We start from the raw sequence: 24,339 nt of genomic DNA on the forward strand, positions 1-24,339 counted from the left end.
CAATAACTGCAATAGCAAGTATTATTTTATAGTTGCTGATGTTTGCTTTTTAAAAATATTACAGCACAGTCAGTATTGTACGAGACACATAAGAAGTAGTTAGATAACTGCTCTTTCTGAGCTGCATGGAACGTAAATGAAAAAAGTATATATATAAAATGCTTTATTTTCTCTCAAGCATCATCCAAATATAAAATAGAAAACCTCCTGATACTAAAGAAAACCAATTTACAAATGTGAAATGTAATCTTTTGAATAAAGCACTTTTAATATTTACTGTGGAGATGGTAACCTATATTTACTATTTTTTTTCCCTTTGTGCTACAGTTTTTTATCTATAATTCTCACTAGGTAATCAAAGGCCAAGTAGAAACACAGTGTAACTTAGTGGAAAATGCAATACATTTTTATTTCTTTTTGAAAAACTTGCCTATTGGCAGATACATTGTCATTGTTACGGAACATACTCATGTCGAACAAAATATAATTATTATATATAGACTATATTGATTTTCAGCTTTTAAAAGCAGGCATAATTAAAATTCTTACTAGCAATAAGACTGTGCAACCACACACAGCAAGGTAGATAAATATCATAAACCTAATGTTGCGCAAAAGAAGCCAAACCCAAATGTGACCCTCCCATATGATTCTGTTGATGAGAAGGTCAGAATACAGAACTTATCTGGAATCTCAGAAGTTAGGATGGTGGTGGCCTTGTTGGTGGGAGTGATGCCAGGACGTGGGGGGACGGTGTCTGGAATTATGATATGAGTGGTGGTTTCATGAATGTGTGTACTTTGTGAAAATTGGTTGAGCTACACTCATGTAACATACACACAGATAATCCCACTCACTGGCTAACTATGTAGTTTTGCTGTGGTTTGCAAGTAGAATCCTGATGAATGGGAAGTGTATTTATTTTTGGTAAGGGCATATTACATTATTTGGCTATGTGTGCATGGCCTGTACCAGGACAACCCATGATTCTCATCTCCCATGAATGAAACATAGCTCTTGTCTCTGACTCTTGGATGTTGGCAAACGAACCACCATTTTAAGCCCTGTTAGAACTAAACCAGACTTGTTTTTGGTACTTATTGGAAGCAAGTATATTACGTGAACTCATGAATTATTGTCTGAGCTGAGTGAATCGTCTTAAGTGAATACATAGAACCTTGTGATAGTCATAAACAACTTCATGTTTTTAATGGGATGTTAAGAGTTGGAATAGTGCTACAAGCAATCATTTCTAGTAGTTAACAGAAGCCACACTTTGTACTTCTTAAATACTGCTAAACTCACTGTCATATTTTTTTGCCCATAATTTAATTGAAAGATAATAGCGATAATATTATAATTAAAGGCCATAAATACAATAGCAACTTTGTATAAATGACAACTTTGACATTTAATCACCTTCCTAGGCGATCAGGCTGTAATTTCATTAGGATCATGGCATAAATACAGTTGATAAAATGCCTCTGACATTTCTTTGGATTATTGGGAAAAAAGAAAAAAAATATATTTTTATCTCTTTCCATCTTTTCCCCTACCTGTCAAAAGCAATAACTAAAACAAAAACAAAAAAAAAAGGAAAATGACTTTTTTTATTTTTATGATTTTATAGAGAAACAAAATTAGTCAGCATAGCAGCCAACAGCATTTTCATTCCTTAAAATGCCTTTCAGTCTTACAAGTCTTTTATGTGGCTTAGTGCTCATGAAAATGAAATATTCAAAGCAATGACTAATGCAAATTTTTTTCCCAGGCACTTATTCTATTACCATAGAAGAATATTGCCTAGTGATTGAAAGCTTATATATTGCAATTTTATGATGAAGCCTTGTAAACTTTTTATCTTTAAATGAACCACAACCTCAACCCCAAGCCTAAAATAAGTAGTTGGCCATAAATCAGCTTTCAGAGTACTGACAGTAAATAGAATCCTGAGATTACCCTCAGTGACTGCTTTTCTCTAAAAGTTTAAGTAAAAATAGATTTCTTAGAAAGACTTTTCTCAATGCAAAATTTCATTATTTAGATTTATATTGGCCAATCGCCTACCATGTTAACAGAATGATTTAGGCATTTAGAGAAGAATTAAATTTCAGCAGGTTATTTCTGTTAGTGAAACTCAAGAGAGTAATAATACTGAGAGAAACAATAAGGCATAAGGCAGTGTTGAAAATGGAGTCTCCTTGATTTTTACTTAAGTGGACAGAATAAAGGTCTCATGGGATATATTATTTATATTCTCTGGGGGGGGGGATGACCAATATAGAATTTGATTAAATAATAAATCACACTGAAAAAGCTACTGAAGCACAGAACTCTGACAGCATGTTTTAAATGGGTTACATGAATACGATTTCTAGCTACTCTCTGTGTGGCCTTTCAGAGTTCAGGAGATTTTCTGGATCTCAGATCGCTCATCTGTGATAGATTAAATTCTCTGCAAGGTTCTCTACAGTTCCAAAAGTCTAAAATGTAATTACATTTTTAAAAATTTTTAATCAATTTTAACATAATACATAATTGACCACGTAGAGTGGCTTATAACATTCTCTTTGGTGTTTTCTCTCAGTGTTTATATGACATTTTAAAGAGAGGATGAACAGAAGAGTATATGGTAGAAAGACACATGTCATGTAACTGATGAAAGCGAGTAACATTTGTAATAATTCATATTTGTAAATGAATATGAATTTGTAAATCTATATTTCCTGTTATGCTGCTGCCACCTGATTATTGCTCCTTTGCTTCACAGACAAAGCTACAACCTATGAATGAATGCACGTATTACATAAAATGATTTATGTGTAAAACTGTCAATTTTTATTGTTTTCCCTTGACCAATTTAGCCCTACTCTTAAAAACCAACGTTATTAAAATACAAATGACACACACTAAACTATACTATTTTAAACGTACAATTTTATAAGTTTTGGGTATGTTCACTATCTTTATTGTGGTGATGATTTCAGAGGTGTAAATATATTTCAAAGCTGGATCTCCTCTATTCTGATTTGATTTTTTTCCACGATAACCATCTGCCTTCTTGGTTCACTCGGTATAGTGAATCTCGTCAGGTTTATGAACAAAAACATTCAGTTTAACTGATTCACATTGCATTGTACGTAATCGATAGACAAATCAGGGTTATCCATTTAAAGTTGTTTACTTATTCATTATTTCATTCAAAAATATTTCTTTTACTATCAGTTAGGAACTCTGCTGGGCATTAGAGATATTACTAAGCTATTACTAAACTGGATGAGAAAAAGGACTGTAGTTTCTGAGATTTTATTGTTTAATTGGAATGCAGGGAAGGAACCAACAGAGTATGGATGTGATGAAAGATAAATACGAGATGCTCTCAGAACATGAGCATCCACACCCAATTCTGTGGACAAAGGAAGATGGAGGAAATGATGTCTGGAAACAAGTAGGATTTATCCAAGGAAAGGAGGAGTACATGAGAGTGTTCCTGGAAGGGGAAATGAAATTTGCAAGATCCACAAGGGGATAGACGGTATGGACCGTGTAAGTAGCCCAGCACCCCTGGACCTGTGAGTTGAGAGTTCATCAGGATCAGGAACACGCAGGTGGGCCTTGTCCAGACACTCGAGCCATGGATCTGGAAATTTAGATTTGATTGTAATCAATGCCCAGTGACAATTTAGAGAGCTGTGGCTTCAGTCATGGTGTGAAATGGTTTTGGCCTAAATTAGATTAATAAAATTGTGATGCAAGCAATTTTGAGAGAGTATTTATGAGACAGACATAATAGGATGTAAAATAGAGAATATTGAAGAAGAAGGAGGCTCTGAAGAAAAACTAAAATCAGGGCTACTGCCCAGGTTTCCAGTTGAACAAAAGGACTGGTCATTAGGTCAACTCATAGAATTAAAGCTTTTTGGTGAAGGGAGGGCTTAGTTTGTTTGATCCATAGAGTACTTTGATTGACATGTCTGGTAGATAATTAGATACATGGGTTTAAAACTCAGTAAAGAGATCAGAGCTGGACTGATGAGTTTTCTTTTTTAATTGAGATACAATTGACAATAACATTGTGTAAGTTTAAGGTTTACACATGTTGATTTGATACACATATGTATTGAAATATGATTACCACTGTAGCATTAGCTAAGACCTTTATCGTGCCACATAATTATCATTTCTTTTTTATGGTGAGAATATATAGATCTGCTCTCTTAGCAACATTGAAGTTGCTAATACAGTATTGTTGACTATATTCACCACGCTCTGCATTAGATCTTCAGGACTTATTAATCTACTCGTTACAAGTACCCCTAACATCTTGCCATTTCCCCCACTCCCCAGACCCAGGTAACCACCATTCTACTCTCTTTTTCTACAAGTTTTGTTTTTCTAGATTCCACAAATAAGTGATGTCACCACAGTCTTTAGTCTATGACCCTGTGATTAAGCCTTGAGAATAACTTCAATGCAGTGAAATTGTTTTTACATTTATATATTTTTCTTTCATATATGGTTCTGAATTTTCCAAATTCTGTCTACTACACCTTTATTATTTAGCAGAAATATCTACTATGAAGTCCTTCCACTTTAAAACTTTCAATCTTAAAAACTTTGCTAAGGATTTTGTATCTCTGTCCTGACTCCTTAGGAAAAAGAAGAAAAGATGCATCATGATTCATTGTAAAAACAAAAAGACTCATGCAGGAAATTAATCAAATCAATATTAAAATCCCCATACGGTACAAGGTAAATGTGATTTTTTTGGTCTGTGAGATAAAAAGCATGATCCAAATGGAACTATGGTTTTAGTTAATGTATAGTGACATTTATGTATAGGATAAATAATTTTTTCAAACCTTTATTTATAGATAGTAGTATTTTAATAAAAATATTATTAATCTCCATGTAGCTTAATATACCAGATAATGAAATAGCTTTCTAAATCATGGATATTGATCTGAATAAGTCGTTCATCCAAGAGATTAAAAAGAAAAAGATAGAATGAAGTAGTAGAACAAAACTAATGTTTCAGTTTTTCGGTTTTACAGACGGCAAAGCCAGGCAATCAAATAAGAAAGACACATTTTCAATCACTTTTGTGAGTCTAAATATAACATAGAAGAAAATTGAATGCCAGACAGCAATATAAAAAATAGGAATTGATATAAATGTTTATATTCTTATGAATAAAGTTCTTTTATTATGACACTTAATTATTTTTATGGGAATATAAAACCCTGAGGTAGTGATAACTGTTTTTCACAAAATAATCTGACAAAAAAAAAAATGTTCCCTTGAAACAAGAATATATGATTTTAAATCTAGTTTAGATACTGGTTTGTAGTGATTCATTTATCAGTTATTTTGTATAAAATATTTAAATATTTATAATTTTGATCATAGCTGCATTTGTCTGGTCCCTCCTCTAAGGTAAGAGGATATTTTTCTTCTTCTTTTAAAATTGTGTTGTTTTCTGTCAGTTAACCATTGCTGAATAATCACTCATAAACTTAGTGGCTCCAAACAATAAAAATATTATTTCACGTGACTACATTGACATGATGGTTTTACGACTGGCTGGGCTGTCGTGTATCTGAGGTTGGATGTCTGTGGGCCAGCTGGTCTGGGAGGCTTAGGCTGGGTCCACTTGATTCTGCTTAGCTCCCAATGGTCCTTCATTTTCCAGCAAGTTACCTGGCTTATTTTTCATGTGGGTGGGGCTCTAAGCAAAACAGCAGAAGCCAGCACCTAAGGGGTTAAGGCAAGTCACAGGGTCAGCCCAGATTCAAAGGGAAGAATTCCAAAGTCCTGTGACAAAGGGTGAGTGGGCACAGGAAGGGATGGAGATTAGGGACCGCTTTTTGATATCAATCCAACACATACTGTATGCTTTATTTATGTAATTGATTAGAAATTGTTCAGGAACTGAAAAGGGATTTTTTTAAGAAAGTCATCATTGGTATTGAAGAAGACTTAAATCATTATTTTACTGTTTTATTCATTGTTGATTCTTGTCAGTTGCATATTATACAATGTCTTTAAAGCATTTTCTATTACTTATTATTTTTGTATGTTGATATCTTATTTATGTCTGAGCACCTGTAAAGTGATATACTTTATGGACAGAAAGATGAAGCACCATCTACGTGCATTCAGTTTGTCAGGGAGACAGTAAAGAAACAAGAAAAAAATAGGTATGGTGTTCTAAACACTGTAAAATCCACTACGAAAAATCATGGCTGCAGGAACATGGAGGTCTTTGAATGGGACTCAGCGAATGTTTGCTATGGACGGGAAGGCTTGCTCTCAGCTGATGAGATAGAGGAGTACGAGTCCATCATCTTGAAGGGGAAGGGCCGGGGAGGCACAAGGGACTTGTTTTGCATGGGGTCCAGTAAATCAGTGAGTGTAGCCAGCAGTCAGGAGGAGCAGGCGGGGATAGGGTCATAAAGTTGGGGGGAACTAGATGGTGAAGGGTCTTGTAGGCCCATTTAGTTCTGTGGACTTATGGGAAGGATCTGTGGATCCAGGAGTCATCCAGACTCTGAATTTGGATTCACAGATTTCCTTTTGCATCAAGAGAGCATGTCTGTTCCTATCCCACCATGCCTCCTTCATGGTTTTTTTCTCCCAAGGATTTGCTAACTTTAGACCCTAAGAAAGTGATTGGATCATTTTCCCTTCTTTCCTTTTCTGTTTTCTCTTTTCTTTCCCCTCCCTCCCTTCCTTAAGGAAAGAGTACAAGTTTAGCAGCTGTCTGTGGCTTCTCTCTCCTACCTGCCACAACCAGCCGAGCCACAGGATGGGTTAGTGAACTCACGTAGGACCTGTGCTTTTCACTGTTTCTCTTCCTTATGACATGATGCTGGCCAGAGTGCAGTAAGACCCAACTTGGATTTGGGTTTTAGAAATTAAACAAAGCTCATTTTAGGCCTTTAAATGTATTTCATATTCTATAATTCAGCTTCCGTCAGTGCCTAACATTGGAGTTTCAGCATTACTTCCATTAATTAGAAAAGTGTTAACTTGCTTCCATTTATTTATTTATTTTTTTAGTGTAAATAGCTCTCAGATGCTTGTAGTGAAAGAGTGCTTGTACTAAGGCAGAGCTGAGCACCCCAGGTCTGGGATAGTATTTCTAATGTCTCCCTTAACACCACCATTGCCCCGCCCCCCCCACACACATAAGTTAGCAGGATTTTAGAGGTAGGACAGATATTATCTCTAGGTTGTGAGCTCTCCAATACCAAGGGTGGAGTCTTGTCTATTAATTTATTATTATTGTTATTTTTAACTCCAGGTTTATTGTCTGGCCAAGTTAATGCTCAACAAATAATCATCACATGAATCTACTTCAACTTCCTTATGTTACCAAAAAGGAAAATTTGCTTAATATCACAATCACAATTTTACCATGATGTCATCTGCTGAGAAGGTATAATCACTATATTTTTTCTGGGACTTTTTTTCCTCAAACTCTTTTGTAACTTTACACCTCTTTCCTCTCCTATCACGAATCATCTGATGTGCTAATCCTGGTCAGTGATGTCACTGATGTTTCACTGTGTTCAAAAGCTTTTTGGTAATCCTTAAAAAAAGTCAGTATAGTATAGCTCATCCGTACATATTTTCAGAATTACAGCTTTTACTTTGGCGAGCACAACATAGACCCTCATTTAGTTGGAAAATAAATTCACTCAATTAGTTTAGGTTGGTGAATTTGTCTACCCTTAATCTGCTTTACTAGTTTTAGTAGAGAAGCTGATAATTTCTTCCCTTCCTGTACCCCCTTTTATAGATAACATGCAGACAACAGAAGTTCAAACATCTTTTTCTACACTCCCCCCTTTTTTTCTGTAGCACATAACTCCTCTACTACTCTAACAAGTGTGGAATTTTGACCCAGGGAACCTAATCTTTACGCTATGATGAGTGAGTCTTTCTGACTCTATAAGCAACAGATTATGCTAGGTGATGAACTTAAATGGTTATTTGGATACAAAGCCAGAGTGGATGCCACGGCATGCTGAGCCACTGGGGATGAGAAAAGGCATAACTCATCAGCAAATTTGTGTTTGGAGAGAAGTAGGAGAGTGCCTTAAATAATACCATGAGAGGCAGAGATGAAAAGGAAATGGCTTCTTCAGTTTTTAACCTGACAATTCCAGATCCATGTACCATGGATGTATAATATGTTTTTCATATTTTCACAGATATTGTAAGGTTATATATGTGCAAAATAAACTCATCTGTATATTAGCATGGATATCTTTCTGTTCTTGCAATTAAATAATAACAAACACATCATAGCTTCTGAAGCTTCTGAGTTGTCTATTTTAGAATTATCTTCCTGAAATGTTTCCAAAAATATTTGTTTTAAGTTATTTCCTATAATCATTTGTAGCTAGGATCAGTACTATTGGAGATGACTTCCTTAAGCTATTCATATTTTCCAGGTCCTAATATGACTTTTGGTTACAAAAGGCAACTGGTCCATCAGACTCTAAAATATTGATAAAGTGCACTGTCTAGCTGGTGAAACACCAACCATAACTAGGCAAGAGTTTGAATGCAGGCTTCTTGCTCAGTTTGTCATTCTGTAAATGTGTGTTGCTTTAAAGGTCAAGAATGGTACCACAGGGAGTTTTGATTGCCTTATCCTGATTTCTTAGCTATGAATCACTTTCATTCCAAACCTACAGAAGCACATGCTCTAAAATAAATTTAGTCATTACCCTTATGATATTACCTCCACTTCTTTGTCCGGCTGGCAAAAACGCCTGATATTGGCTGACATTGGAAAACAGCTTTTGAATTCTGCCTTGGAAGAAAGGGAAAGAGAAAATCAAATAATGTAAACAAAATGCAATGGCTTCAAAATACTTCTATGTTCTATTGTTTGTCAATGACTGATTTTCGAGAACACTGATAGTACCTGCTTAAAAAGGTCAAATCAGAGTTCCTAAACAATTGAAACTGCTAATTAATCAAACCATTTACTCATTTATCAAGACATAAAGCATTGAAATGCTTCTTTATTGCTTCAGAATAAATCATTTATTTGCTTTTAAGAAACATATTTTATTGTAGAAAATATATATACTTACCCACAAAATATCAAAACACATGTCTGATTATATGCCTGTGTATAGTATGAAATAGTTACTCAAACTATCAGTATTGTTTAGTATGAATATAAAGAAAAACACAAAACCACGGCCAAAATATAATTAATTCTCCCATTTTTTTCAACCACAAAAATATATAACATCGGGTTATTCTATTCTCTTTAGGATAAAATAAAAATTACTGAATTTTATTCTTGTCTATAAGTCAAATATCCTGTAATGTAAATTACAAAGGCTTGTTGCAGCATGTTTCAATATTATTTTCTTTAAAATAAAGGGATACTGTGCAAATACTGGCCTTCTCAGAATTTGTTTTTATTTCAGGTGTTGCTATTTTTGTATGTGGATTCTCTAAAAGTCAGCAAAAATGTAACGGGGCCAAAAAGAATGAGTAAGAGTTATTCTCCTCAAAAATTTAGACTTTAAAAATAATTCTGTTCTCTTAGAAAAATCCCTAATTTTTATTTAATGAACATACGATAATATATTTAATGAAATGAGCTTACTAAAATGTCCTTCCTCATTTATTTGTTTTTGTAGACAGTTACATTAATTGATTTAATACAGAAAAATGTATTTTATGACTTAAAGTTCTAATCAAAGTAATTACAACTATGCATGATTCAGTTATTTGATTTGACTAATTTGATAAATAATAATGCTTTTATTCAGAGAAATCAAAAAGTTTGGGTGAAACTCTTAACAAGTAGATGAAGGCTATCAGAAAGTAAAGCATAGCTTTTAGAGACATAGAATACCAAAATATCTTACATCTGGATATTACATTAGAATTTCCCAAACTTTCTAGTATGTTGATTTATATAAAACAAAGAATGAGGATTTTGTTTGTGGGTGATATTTTTAATTAAATTAATTTCTTCTGTATAAACTGAATTTCTCTTGCAAGTCTGCCAGCTTTCTTGTTTGGCCTTAAAATAATAATTGTCTTTTGATTATGTTCAGTGTAAGATATTTTCTCTACATATGAAACCTTACATTATGAAATATATTGGTCAATTTTAAAGTGTTTAAAAGACATCTTGTTATATGTTGTTTGCCTTAGATTAATTTTCATTTATTTTTATCCCTTAATTTTCTGAATTGTATCTGTCACGTTGCTATGTCTTCAGTGATCAAATAGACATTAATGACTTTCTTTTAAAAAATATTGATTTGACAACTTATTATAGTCCCCTAAGAGCCTTGGGCTAACTCTGAATGAATGATTTATTAACTTATTTCTGGTATCCAGGCCTTGACTTCTTTGCTTCCCCTTTCCTATGTGCTTTAAAGAAAAAAACAAAAAAACAAAAAAACAATAGTTTGTTACAATTAAACTGAATTAAATTAAATTTTACTCTGAATATACAAAATATTATGCCTTAGGTAAAGATAGATAGTATATGCAACATTTTTCTTCCTCAAAATAATTTTTATCTGATTAAATTCTGCTAACCAGTGTATTTTCTGACTTAGTAAAAATGGTCTGATGCTTGCATTCCATTTATTACTGCAAAGGTCTTTAAAAACACTACCCGTCAAGGATCTGGATGAACTACTCAGCTTGCATTATGACAGCTAAACGTTTATACCCCAAATGAACATAAATACGATCAACAAGGAAGAGAAAGATGACTCTGTGAGAGCACACAACCACAGAAACAAGGCCATTCCGCAACCACGGACGTGTCTGCAAAGCTCTCTCTTCTGTCTGACATGGATGATTTTTGCTTTAGTACCAATGACAATGCCAGCCCCACTTGATTCATTTAGCATCCTCCATAAATAGTGTAATAGGTATTTGTGTTAATATTATGGTGATTAACCATATAATACTCATTTTGTTACACATAATTTTATAACACAAATAATATAAATAGAATTATGCAATACTAAAATATATTCATATATTATACACATGATATAAAGTAACATACAATATAATGTAATAATAATAACTATACTATTTTATTTACATAGTTGTACTTACCTATTTCTTTGTATTATATGACCATATAATATACTTAAAGCTATTCATTAGTAACATTATTATTATCTGTGTTATTATTATGGTCACATAGCCCCTCTTTTTTGACAGCACTTAATTCAAGACTGGCTCCTCTTCCTTAAATCACCCGCCTAAGAATTATCCAACACAGGCCCACTTTCCTACGATTGCCTGTTCCTGACTTGCCCCTCACTTAGCCTGGAGTGTGTTTACCCTCGCTGTACCAAAATAAATTCACCTAACTTTGTTTATGCATTCCTTTTAGGTTTTACTACAGGCGGACCACAACTCAGTTAATCAGAGTCTGCAGATGACCGTCACCTTGAGCGTGTCTTTACTTGTGTAACTTCAGGTGGCATTTACTGGAACCACTAGGATCTTGGAGTCCTTTTCTACGTGGGAATATAACATCAACGACTTCATTTGTATTGTTTTGAGCATCACATGAAAAGATAATTGTTTAAGAATTATAACATGCCATTCAAATTTTAGTTGCTAAGGGTGTCATATTCCATTATTCTCATATTTAGGCAAAATGCCATTTCTGCTCACTCACTGCCCACTGAGCTCTGGCTGTTTGTACTTGTGTCCACTGAGAGAGACTACTACCTCTTCATGGCCACCTAGAGCTATGTCTTATTTCTTCATACGTGTCATCAATGCTTTCTTAATTAAAGAGGCAGTGCTCACAAATAAATTGTGTTTTCTCTACATCTCCATGATTGTTATGGTTGACGTTTTGTGGGTTGACTCTATTGACTCTGATTTTAAATAGTTAAATGAAGCAGAGTACAATAGTGAAGGTCTCTAATGATAAGAGTGTTGTTTCCTAAACAGCAAGGGAAAAAATGTTATGAGGTGAAGTCAAAATATTTCTTACTTCCAAACCACGTGATATAACTAATTATTCAGTTGTAAGCTAGAACATCTGTAGTAGGTTGATTACAAAAATGGCCCACATTCTCCAACAGTCTTTGTATCTATGCACTTAGTATATTTTTTTGCTCCCCGCAAAAAAAACGGTTACAAAAATGTTTTCAGTTGTAATTCTGTACATCTATCTTAGATGGATTGCCAAAGCCCTCCAGTTCTCCCTCAATTCTAAACTGAAGTATCAAGAGGCTGTACATGTTTCTACTGTCTCTCTGATTGCTGCCAAACAATGAAAAGAAAGCTAGAGGATGAGACCGTATACAGGTGAATTAGTACAGGTGAGGTCACCCTTGCTCATCCATCCCACCGCCCCTGAGATGCCATTTGCCTGCCAGTGTATGAACCAGCTCGCCAGAGATCCACAAATTAAGCCCAATTGGCACAACTGTCAGTCAGTTCACCTACAGTCACAAGCAATGATAATGCTTATGGTTTTATGCCACTCAGTTTTCAGGTGGTTTTTTATACAGCAATAGCTAATTAATACATCTCTATTAAAATTTAGAAGTTAATTTCATATATAATCAAAATAGCTTATCAGAACAACAGTTGACATGATAATTTAGAATTTGGCTCACATTACTAAATAAATCTCAGCATACAAACAAAGTAATATTATTTGGCTTTCAGTGGAAAAAGAAATAGATAAATAACTAGCTGAGGATGAGTTTTCCTCAAACTTTCTCAATTTGCCCTACTATGGTTTATACCCGCTTTAAAATTTTTTGTCACTAACATAGAACAGGAATCAGATAGCTTTTTCTGTAATGGCTGGACGGTAAATATCTTAGGTTTTTCAGCCCTACGTTCTCTATCACAATTACTCAAACCTGCCCTTGTAGCACAAAAGCAGTCATAAGCAAGCATAAATGAATAGGTATGAATGTGTTTCAGTACCAATTAATTTACCAAAACAGGTACAGGCCTTAGTGTGCCAACCCTTGACATCAGAGTTAATCTCTTACTTAAAAATAAGTTTACTGCTTATTTTTAAGAAATATAAGTGTGGTAAAATTTTTGAGACCATATGAGGGCTTGGCATATATTATAGTACCCTAGGGAATCACATTCAGGGGAATCTCAAAATTGAAATATTCTTAGAGGCTGTGGGTGCATGTTTGCTAGATTTATCCTGAGAAGTGCAGTTTTGTTTAATTTTTCTGTTTCTTTAATATTTTAACTTATTTTACATCCAGTTTATTATTGTAATGGCAAAATAAATTTATTTTATCAAACCAGAAAAATAGTTATTTACCAATACTTCTCCATGTGTCTGCTTGAGATTATTTAGTCATAAGCAACATAAATCTTTTATAAATATTATTTGTTCATTTCATAATCATTCAAATGAGTTATTTTCATGAAGTGCCATCGCAACATTAAATATGAACCTAAATGTTAATCTTTCATCATACTTAAAATATTTTTAAATAATCCACTGATATACTGATAGAGAACTAGAGCACGTACATATTTATATCACATTTCAATTTTTATACTTTCTTTTTTGAAAATATTGTCATTATTAAGAAAATGATAATGCAAAATTAGTCTGTTTTCCTTTGCCTCAGCCACTTGGATTTTATTAGCATATCATAACACCTAAAAATGTATTTCTAAAAGCCTTGCATTCTATGTCACAAATAACAAGGGTTTTCAGAAGGTCTGAATAACAGGAGAATTTTAAAAGCTGTGCATTTTGAAATAGGCCATGATAAATAAAACTGGTTTTTAATGGAACTGCCATTATCCAATCAAAAATTTCAATTGCCATGTAATAACTTGAATTATGTATATAATGCCTTCCTTTTCTGTTCTGGAAGCCAGTAGTTCTTTAAATTGGACTCACTCCTATATGCTTTATTATTGCAAGTAGAAATTTTACTTATTCTTCATTATGTTTTTCTCTTATAGAGTACTTGCAGGTCTCACCAAGAATGCACCCACCTGATCTGACTCAAATGCTATTTAGATGCAGAGAGAAGCTTGTGCTTTCCACTGACTCCCAGAAATTAGCATACAGAATTAAGCTCTACTGACCTGGAATGTTACCTGGCTTGATAAAGCAAAGTTTATTATAGTTGACCTTTGAACAACCCCAGGGGGTTCAGGGTGTCGTCCCCCACACAGTCAAAAATTCACATACAGCATTTGAATCACGCCAAACTTAACTGTAGTCGGCCCTTGGCATACACAAATTTGTGAATGTTATTTCTGATCCATCTGTGTGGCTGAGCATCCACGGTTTAGAACTCTGGTTGCAAAACTGGTTTTTGACCCCGCAGTTTATTGAATCTGCCGATTGGAAATCCGTGGATACAGACACCGGCTGTATGTAATGAAGCCAATCCAGGTAAAAGCGGACCTGAACAGTTCATACCTGCGTTGATGAAAGGTCAACTATAATTGCCTTCCAGAAAGTGCTTTGCCCCCCCCTCCACGGAAGACAAAGAGACAAGAAAAAAAGGAGACCCCTCCAGACTGATGGGGGTAGATTTCACAAGCAAGGAACTTACACAGAGGATTTTCTTGGGCACCACAAGAGAAGGAGATGTCTCACAGGCTCACCTAATCTTTGAAGTCTATATAGAGGCCTTAAACGGGGTTCAGTCACCTATACCATCCGGATGTCTCAACATCTTAGTCTTATGGGGCTGCATCTTTGAAAGTGGCTCCCACTGTGGGAACGTGAGCAGAGTTTACATTCCAAGGACAGGAGGGAGTGAGGAGCCAATTCCCAGAGTTCACCTGGGAGGGTGTCAATAAGAGTGGGGAAGCATGTCCTCTCCATGACCTCCTCTAGGATGTTTTTCAACCCTCTGCTCCTACTTCCTTCACTTCCCAAATGAACTACTTGGTCCTCCATCTGGGGATCTGCCTTTGGAAGAATTCAATCACAATGCAAAATGGGTAACTATCCCTCTGACACTCATTTTATCAACAATGAAATTTCAAACCAAAACCTAATTTCTATCATTTTGGTTTGTGCTAAATTGATTAGAGTTTGATTATTGGATTGTACTAAATTGATTAAAGTTTGATTACTTTTAAAGTATCTTTATCTCCCTCACTTTCTAAGAGAGATTAAAGTCTATAGAGAAAAACCAAAGTAATCAGTCACAAAGCAATGTTTTACTTACTTATTTTGTCTCTATAAAAATATAGTAAATTATAAATTCAATGTGATATATCAGTTACTTATAATAGGCTTATAATTAGTATATTTTAAAGCTAATATTATGCTTTATTACATGTTTGTTATGCGTCTTAACATGCATATGTATATTGTCATTATTAATCAAATAACTTATAGATAATAGGGGAATAAAACATTCAGAAGGAAATTGTTCTTAAACAGAAACACGGCATATCATTATGTCCTGCTTAGAAAACAGATATTTTTAGCATAATCCTCTTATTTCCTGAGAACCAGTTAACTTCTTGTGATTTTGGTTTGAATTTTGTCATGTTCTTGAGTTTTTTTTGATAAAAATTTCAACTTTTACCAAAGATAAAATTTGTAATAATGCTGATTTTCTCTGTTTGAAGAATGCTAACAGATTAATTATGTAAACAATACTGCAACTCTTTCTTATCTAGAGATACCTACCTATTACTCTCCACTGATGGAATAGTATGTCTCCTCTGATAACTGTTTGATATTGCCTTTTAATATAAATATGTTTCAGCTATATTATATTTTACAATGGATATAAATATATTCTAATCATAATTCACCTGGGAACTCTAGCACAGTATTTGTTAGCAAACTGAGTTTTAAGAAAGTTTGGTTTCTATGACTAAAATACACTAGTCAGTGTTGAAATCTTAACACATGCTTCATAAGGTAGATTAGAAAGTTTGGGAAACTTGCAAACTGTCTTTCTATCTTCTTGTCCTTAGAGTAACCATTGACTGAGTCCACAGGATGGGGTTGAGTTTCAAGCCACAGTAAGGAATTCTATGTTCCTCCGTTCTGATCTGGTTTTATCTCAATTGGCTGTCAGCATTATTCTTTTGTTATTGCTTAAAAGCTCCTGCTTACAAAGCAGAAGTCCAATCTCCTAGGAGAAACAACCAAAAGGCAAGTGTCGCAGAATGTTGGCAGAAACTTTTGTGACAGATACTGCTGATGGCTGACATAGGAAATCGGACCTCGGGCTTGAGGTCGGGCTCAGCACCAGGTGACGTTGACTCTGGAAGCAGACATCTCTTGTACCGAGACTGAGTCATGATTTCCAGGTTTATTGCTGAAACAGATGGTTCCTTGAGATGAACTGCTAAATCAAGATCAGAAGAACAAGAATTAGTTATGTTGGTCTGGATGACTCTAAGGAAAGGTTAACTGTACTTATTTGCCTTGAAATATAGCTGATACTGTTTTAATGTTCTCTTTTCTCATGGGACTGTGAGAATACCATTTTTATCTAGCCACCACTTTTAGCCAAGGACTTACTTGGGGAAATTGGAATGATAAAACTTTTGAATGATGACTTTTCTAACTGATGGCTCAGAAGTCATGAAAAAATACCTTGTGGGAAATTGTATGTATACTAAAATGAATAAATGAAGAATAACTAAAGAAGATGATTCTTTTGAAAAATATAACATGTTGATAATTCTTGTCTAAAAATGGTCGACTGTTGTTTTAAAAAATTTTTCTGAGTCCTTTAATTTTATGTCAATATAGCTATTTGGATAGAAAAACAAAAAAACAGATTTTCAACCATGGCCATGCCAGAAATGGAATATTTAAAAGAAAGTGCTATTTGATTAGATATGACATTGCACAATTAAGGAAATCAAAGCTATGTTTCATTCATGGAGACTATATCTGTAAACTCCTCCTATTTTAGGGTCTGTTGCTGCTCTGGGTTTACAGAATCTAGCCTCGAGGTAATAGAGAATGCTATTTCTTGGCAGGTACATCAGTGAACTTGGAGATTCTGGTTTCCAGCTTAGGATGGGTGACAAGAAAAGGACAACAAAGTTATGTTTTGCAGAGAAACATGGTGAGTAAATCACTTTAGATGCTTTTGGATTGAATATTTTATAGTCCTATTTTTGTTAACCATACCACAAGAATATCATTATATATTTGTCAATATCGTAGGTTGCCTTATGTAAATAAAATAAGCAAAATAGAACAGATTGTCAAATTAATGGTTCTGAATTTTTTAAGAAAATATCACTATTGAATAAAATCTGTGCCATAGTGGCTGGCTGCCACAAGGTTCTGGAAAAATCAATCTACTATCTGGCCCTCAACCTCACCACACATTTTGGCTGTAAAAGCACAAAAAATAGGTAAAACCGAGCTTACATTCCTTAAAATCTGAGATAAACAATTAATTGTAGAAACTTCCTGAAGGCTATGAAATTTAAAGCCTTCCCACAGCCCTGAATTTTGAGATTTACCTTCTAAAACAGAAGCATCTTTTTCATTAAAATCAACTCAGGTTCATCCAAAATGGGATTATTATGTAATTTTTTGAACTATACATATTGCTTTCAACTCTTTATCCTGGGAGCCAGGTGTTCTGAAAGTTGAATTCCCATGCACATTTTCTTATTACCAGGAAGCTTTCACTCAGTGTTCAAAAGTTGTTTACAAGTTTGTTCTTTGAAAGCATGCTTACATACTGTCACATACCAGGTAGCAGAAGTTGTCAAATACCTGAGACAGACGGTAGAATTTCCAATTCTAGGAAAACATTCAAACCTATTTCCAGAGGTGAAAATCCTATGCCTCTGGAAGGATTATCATTTATGACCTCACTTTGCTGCCTGTTAGAGGCTTAATGTCACTTGATAATGGTAAATTGGACACTGATTATATTCCAATAATCTGTTATTTAATGAAGAGAGTGGAGGAAGAAACTCCTATTTTATAAGGCAAGAAATTCAAAGGAAACACTACTTTCCCTCCCTCATTCAAGAAGGCCAATTGATACCTTTATATTTACACCTGACTGAATATCAGTGACTTAATTTTTAAATTGATATTTGCTTTATTTAACACAGTACTTCCATATGAAATTCATTGCATTTTGATTACTCAGCAATTTTTTTCCTAAGTGTCAGTTACGGTCCAGCATCCTTGCTCTTAAGGAGCTTGAATTTTAACAGCTGGGCATGAACAGAAGCAACAAACAAAGAATACTAATCATAATAAATATGCAGACGACCTGGTGTGTTATTTGGTGAGACAGTAATGAAAGAAGAAGACCTGGAGCAACATAAGTGGGGCGTTGAGTGCAGGGGCATTGGAGGAAGGAAAGTAAGCCTGTTAAATAGAGTGATCCAAATAAGTCTTACTGAGAAAGTAACGTTTGAACAAACATTCGAAAGGGAGGGATGTAACCACGTGGCTACCTGGGTGCAGAATAATCCAGGCAAAATAAATAGCTGGTTTTAAATTCGGAACATAATGGGAGTTTTAAATGAACAGCTGGCTCACCAGTGTGGATGGAATAGAATGGGCAGGAGGAGTTACTGGAAGAGGAGGTCGGAGACATCTCCAGAAAGCAAATAAAAATTCTGAGGGTAACTGCGGGTCACATTCCTCTGACATCTTAAAGGGATCTTTCCAGCTGATGTGTTAAGAAAATACAGGAAGGGTAAGGGCAGAGCCGGGAGAAGGTTCAAGAGACAATTACAGTAATCAGGTGGTGAGTGATATGGCAGGAACTAAGGTGGTAGCATTGGAAATAGGAAACGATATATATATATGTATATATATACACACACACATATATATGTATATATATAATACATAATGTAGTATATATGCATAATATATAGAATAATATATAATATGTGGTATATATTATGTATATGCTTACATATATACGCATATACACCTATAACTTGAACTCCAGTAATATAGAATATAAGTTTTAAAATTGCACATGGAACATTTATAGTAATTTACCACAGAAATCACACACACGCACACATTCATTAAAAAAAGAATGAGTAATATACAAACAAGCTTGGGTTGAAAAGGGAAGAATATACAAAATTAATTTTTTTTTCAAAATAAATAGTGGAATGACACCCTCCAAATTTGTGGTGCACAATTACAATATTTTCGAAGAAAAGTTATAGCAATATGCACCTATATTAATAAAAATTTTAAGAACGAATATTTCTGAGTAACACACTCAACTCAAAATGCTAGAAAATGAGTACCAAAGTAAACCAAAATAAAGTAGATAAAAGGAATTAATAGAAGCAAAACAATTTTCCAACTTTAATGAGGTATAACTGCCAAATAAAATTCTATGTTATGTGTACAGCATGATTATTTGAGATATCTACACATTGTGAAAGGCTTCTTTCCATTGAGTTAATTAACATATCCATCACCCCACATATTTACCTCTTTTTTTAAGGGGGGAGAACATTTAAGTTTTACTCAGCAAATTTCAATCCTTTAACCCATTGGAAAAATAGGAAAAACGAAAACGAAAACAGTGGAACTAATAAACCCATAAGCTAGTTGGCTAGTTGTCTAATGAAAATCAACAAAATAGTAAAAAAAAGAAAAAAAAAACAGTTAAGTAAAAGAAATTTAAAAACTAAACCCCAGAAAGAAAGTCTATTTTTATAGAAGAAATAGATAAGGAACTTCATGCATAAAGACAGGAAGCATTTCCGAGCTCCCCCATAAAAAATTCCAGGCCTAGACAAATTCATGGAAAAAAATGTAGCAAAGATCAAATAATTGTAATGCAACATAGTCATCCCAGATTACAGACGAAGAAGGAAAATATCTAAATTTGATTTATGAAACTAGAACAACTTGGATCCTAAAACCCAATAAAGCTTACACTAAACAGAAAAGCTACAGGCTGATCTTAATTATAAATGTTAATGAAGAAATCTTATGTAAAAGTATTAGCAAACAGAATTCAACAGTCCATTTAATACACAAGACATCATGACTAAGTGAGATTTATTTCAGGGATACAAGGCTGGTTTCAATATTAGGAAATACAAAACTGTAATCTACTAATAGATCTAAGGAGAAAAAATTACAGGATCATATCCATTGCGGAGAGAAGCCAGGAGACAAAATCCAGCAGGCTTTGTGATTAAAAAACAAAACAAAACAACAACAACAACAACAACAAACCAATGTAGCTTAATAATAGAGAAAATCATAGATACTTTCTTAGTGCAAAATATATGTACAGAGGCCAATGGGTGAGAATGAATTTGTGTTAAGGAAATAATATGTAGCTAGTATGGCTAGAGCTTAGGGTGTGAGTGTGAAGAAAGAAGGTTAAATAGTTGGCGGAGGGAGAAGGGGTTTGCATGAAATGATGAGAACATTTTATTTCATTTTGATGATTTCAGGAAGCCATGAAGTCTGGTCAGCAAGAAATTTGAATGATCACTTTTGGATTTTGTAAAGATCTCTGTTTTCGATATGTATACTAGAGAGGAACAAAGTGAAGCAAAGAGACAGGGAGGTTGGTGCAGAAATATCGCCCTGAACAGTAGGCATCTGTGGGCAGTGCGGTGTGGATAGAGTTACCGAGCACATAGTAGGACTTTGGCAAATACAGTACTTAATGCACAGACATAAAAAGAAAATACCCAAATAAAATGTATTGGTTGGATTTTTTTCTTGAAATCCTGAAGATCTTGCAGTAACTCGGGGTCCATGTTATTGGTTTCAAAAATTATTTCACAATTGCAGAGATCAATAGAATATTAATAAGGAGTTTGCTTCATGGCTTCTATCTTTTCTGTTATTAGGGTCTGGGATGTGGTTTTCTTTTTTGTTGATATGGTTTTCTTGTTTTTTAAAAATATTTATAGTGTTTTTTTTGGTATAAATTAAATAGGTGCATAAACAGCATAGAAAAATTCTAACACTCTAACACACCAAGTTTGCGGCACTTAGATATACAAAAAAATAGAATGTATAGGTGAGAAAAACTCAAGGGCACCAACTGTGTGACAGTTTTTCTGCAGCATCTGTACAGTGTTATTTTCTTCATCTTGTGTTAAATGACATGAAAGGAAGGAATCACATACTCGGTTTCATATATTTACATTTTACAAATTACCCTTGCAAGAATTAGCATGTTGTCGCTTTCCACTAGATAAAGTCTCCATTTTGCTTTGATTATGGACAATGTACCTAATTTAACTTCAAGTTTCTCATCATCTCAGTGATTTCTACTATCACTGAAGTCTTTAAAGAAGGCAATTAGAGACAAATACAAGAAAGTATGCTACGAATTGTTAAATGATGAAAAGTATAGTAGAATTTTAAGTGGGAAACCATTCGATTTGTGGAAGTGAGGCAGTTATACTGCATCCTGGGAGATGTGAAAATTTGGCTAGGCAGAGATTTAAGTGAATTCCAAATGTTTAGTTCAGACCCTGCTTAAGGTATTCCAAAAATAAGGAAGATTTATTTAGAATTCAAATGCTAGTTGGGATTCCATTTTCAAGTGAATATTACTGATAACTGATTTGTTTTTTAATACTTAGATGTTTATCATTTATATCCCTCACACTGTGTGAACCCCCACCCCCATCCACTATTCCTCTGACATCGCACAGAGCCATTACATTTCCACTGTCTCTATTCCTAATGCTGTACTCGGCTTCTTGTAAGTATATACATATATACATATATATATATATATATATATATACACACATATGTATATATATATATATACATACACACACACACACACACACACACACACACACACACACATATATATATAAAATTATAGTTGTCATTCATTAATGTTCAGCTTCAGGTGTACAGTGCAGTGATCAGGCATCTACATCATCCCTGAGGTGGTCTCCCAAATGGGACACGTGTCCATCGGATACCCTACAAAATCTTTACAACATTATTGATTACGTTCCCCAAATTAATTTTCAAAACCCCGTGACCATCTTGTGGTTACTGACTGTTTTCTAATCCCCTCACCTTCCCCCTTATCCCCACCCCCCTCCCATCTAACAACCCTCAGTTTTTCCTCTTTGTCTCCAAAACTGTTTCTGATTAGTTCATTCACTTATTCTTTTCTTTAGATTCCGCATATAAGTGAGATCAAATGGTATTTGTCTTTCTCTGTCTGACTTATTTCACTTAACATAATGTTCTCTAGGTCCATCCATGTTGTTGCAAATGGTAAGATTTCTTTCTTCTTTATGGCTGCATAATACTCCATTGCATAAATGTACCACAGTTTCTTAATCCAGTCATCTACCGATGGGCATTTCGGTTGTTTCCATGTCTTGGCTATTGTGTATAGTGCTACAATAAACATAGGAGTGCATAAAGATTTTTGAATTGGAGTTTTAGATTTCTCCGGATAGATACCTAGGAGTGGAATTGCTGGATCATAAGGTGGTTCCATTTTCAGATTTTTGAGATACCTCCATACTGTTTTCCATAGTGGCTGCACCAATCTGCAATCCCACCAACAGTGCACAAGCATTCCCTTTTCTCCACATCCAGGCCAGCACTTGTTGTTTGTTGGTTTACTGATGATAGCCATTTTGACCGGGGTGAGGTGGTATCTCATTGTGGTTTTTATTTGCATTTCTCTGATGGTTAGTGAGGTTGAACATTTCTTCATATGTCTGTTTGATATATGCATGTCCTTTTTAGAAAAATGTCTCTTCATGTCCTCTGCCCATTTTTTAATTGGGTTGTTTGTTTTTTTGGAGTTGAGTTGAGTGAGTTTTTTATAAATTTGTGATATTAACCCCCTATCAGATATATCATTGGCAAATATATTTTCCCATTCAGTAGGATCACTTTTTGTTTTATTGATGGTTTCCTTTGCTGTGAAAAAACTTTTTAGTTTGATGAAATCCCACATGTTTATTTTTTCTCATACTTTCCTCGCGCGCATGGATATGTCAGTAAAAGTCTTACTCCGGGTAATGTCTGTGAAGTTTCTTCCTATATTTTATTCTAGGAATTTTATGGTTTCAGATCTTACATTTAAGTCTTTAAGCCATTTTGAATTTATTTTTGTATATGGTGTAAGGATGTGGTCCAGATTCATTTTTTTGCATGTGTCTGTCCGGGTTTCCCAGCACCATTTATTGAATAGACTGTCTTTACCCTACTGTAAATTCTTGCTTCCATTGTCGTAGATTAAATATAGGCATGGATTTATTTCTGGGCTGTCTATTCTGTTCCATTGATCTATGTGTCTGTTTTTATGCCAGTTCCATGCTGTTTTGATTACTGTAGCCTTGTAGTATAATTTGTTATACCTCCCACTTTGTTCTTATTTCTCAAGATTGCTGAGGCTATCTGGGGTCTTTTATGGTCCCATATAAATTTTAGGATTATATGTTCTATTTCTGTGAAAAACGTCTTTGGTAGTTTGATAGGAATTGCGTTGAATATGTATATTGCCTTAGGCAGTATGGACATTTTAACTATATTAATTCTTCCTATCCATGAACATGGTATGTGTTTCCATTATTTGTATCTTCTTTCATTTCTTTCTTCAGTGTCTTATAATTTTCTGAGTACTGATCTTTTACTTCTTTGGTTAAATTTATTCCTAGGTATTTTATAGTCTTTGGAGCAATTGTAAATAGAATTGCTTTTTTAATTTCTCCTTCTGATGTTTTATTATTGGTATATACAAATGCAACTGATTTCTGAATATTAATTTTGTATCCTGCTACTTTACTAAATTCATCTATTAGCTCTAATAGTTTCTTGGTGGAGTCTTTAGGGTTCTCTATATATAGTATCATATCATCTGCATATAATGACAATTTTACTTCCTCCTTACCGATTTGGATGCCTTTTATTTCTTTTCTTGTCTGATTGCTGTGGCTAGAACTTCCAGCACTATGTTGAATAGAAGTGGAGAAAGTGGGCAACCCTGCCTTGTTCCTGATCTTAAGGGGAATGTTTTTTGCTTTTTCCCATTGAATATGATGTTAGCTGTGGGTTTATCATATATGGCCTTTATTATGTTGAGATATGATCCCTCTATTCTCACTTTCATAAGGGTTTTTTATCATAAATGGCTTCTGGATTTTATCAAATGCTTTTTCTACATCTATTGATATGATCATGTGATTTTTATTTAAAAATTTATTTATTTTATTCGTTTTATTAATGTGGTGTATAACATTAATTGATTTGCGGATGTTGAACCATCCTTGCATACCAGGGATGAATCCCACTTGATCATGGTGTATGATCTTTTTATTGTATTGCTGAATTCTGTTCACTAATATTTT

This window comes from Rhinolophus ferrumequinum, chromosome 7 (assembly GCF_004115265.2).
Source record: "Rhinolophus ferrumequinum isolate MPI-CBG mRhiFer1 chromosome 7, mRhiFer1_v1.p, whole genome shotgun sequence".
NCBI lineage: Eukaryota > Metazoa > Chordata > Mammalia > Chiroptera > Rhinolophidae > Rhinolophus > Rhinolophus ferrumequinum.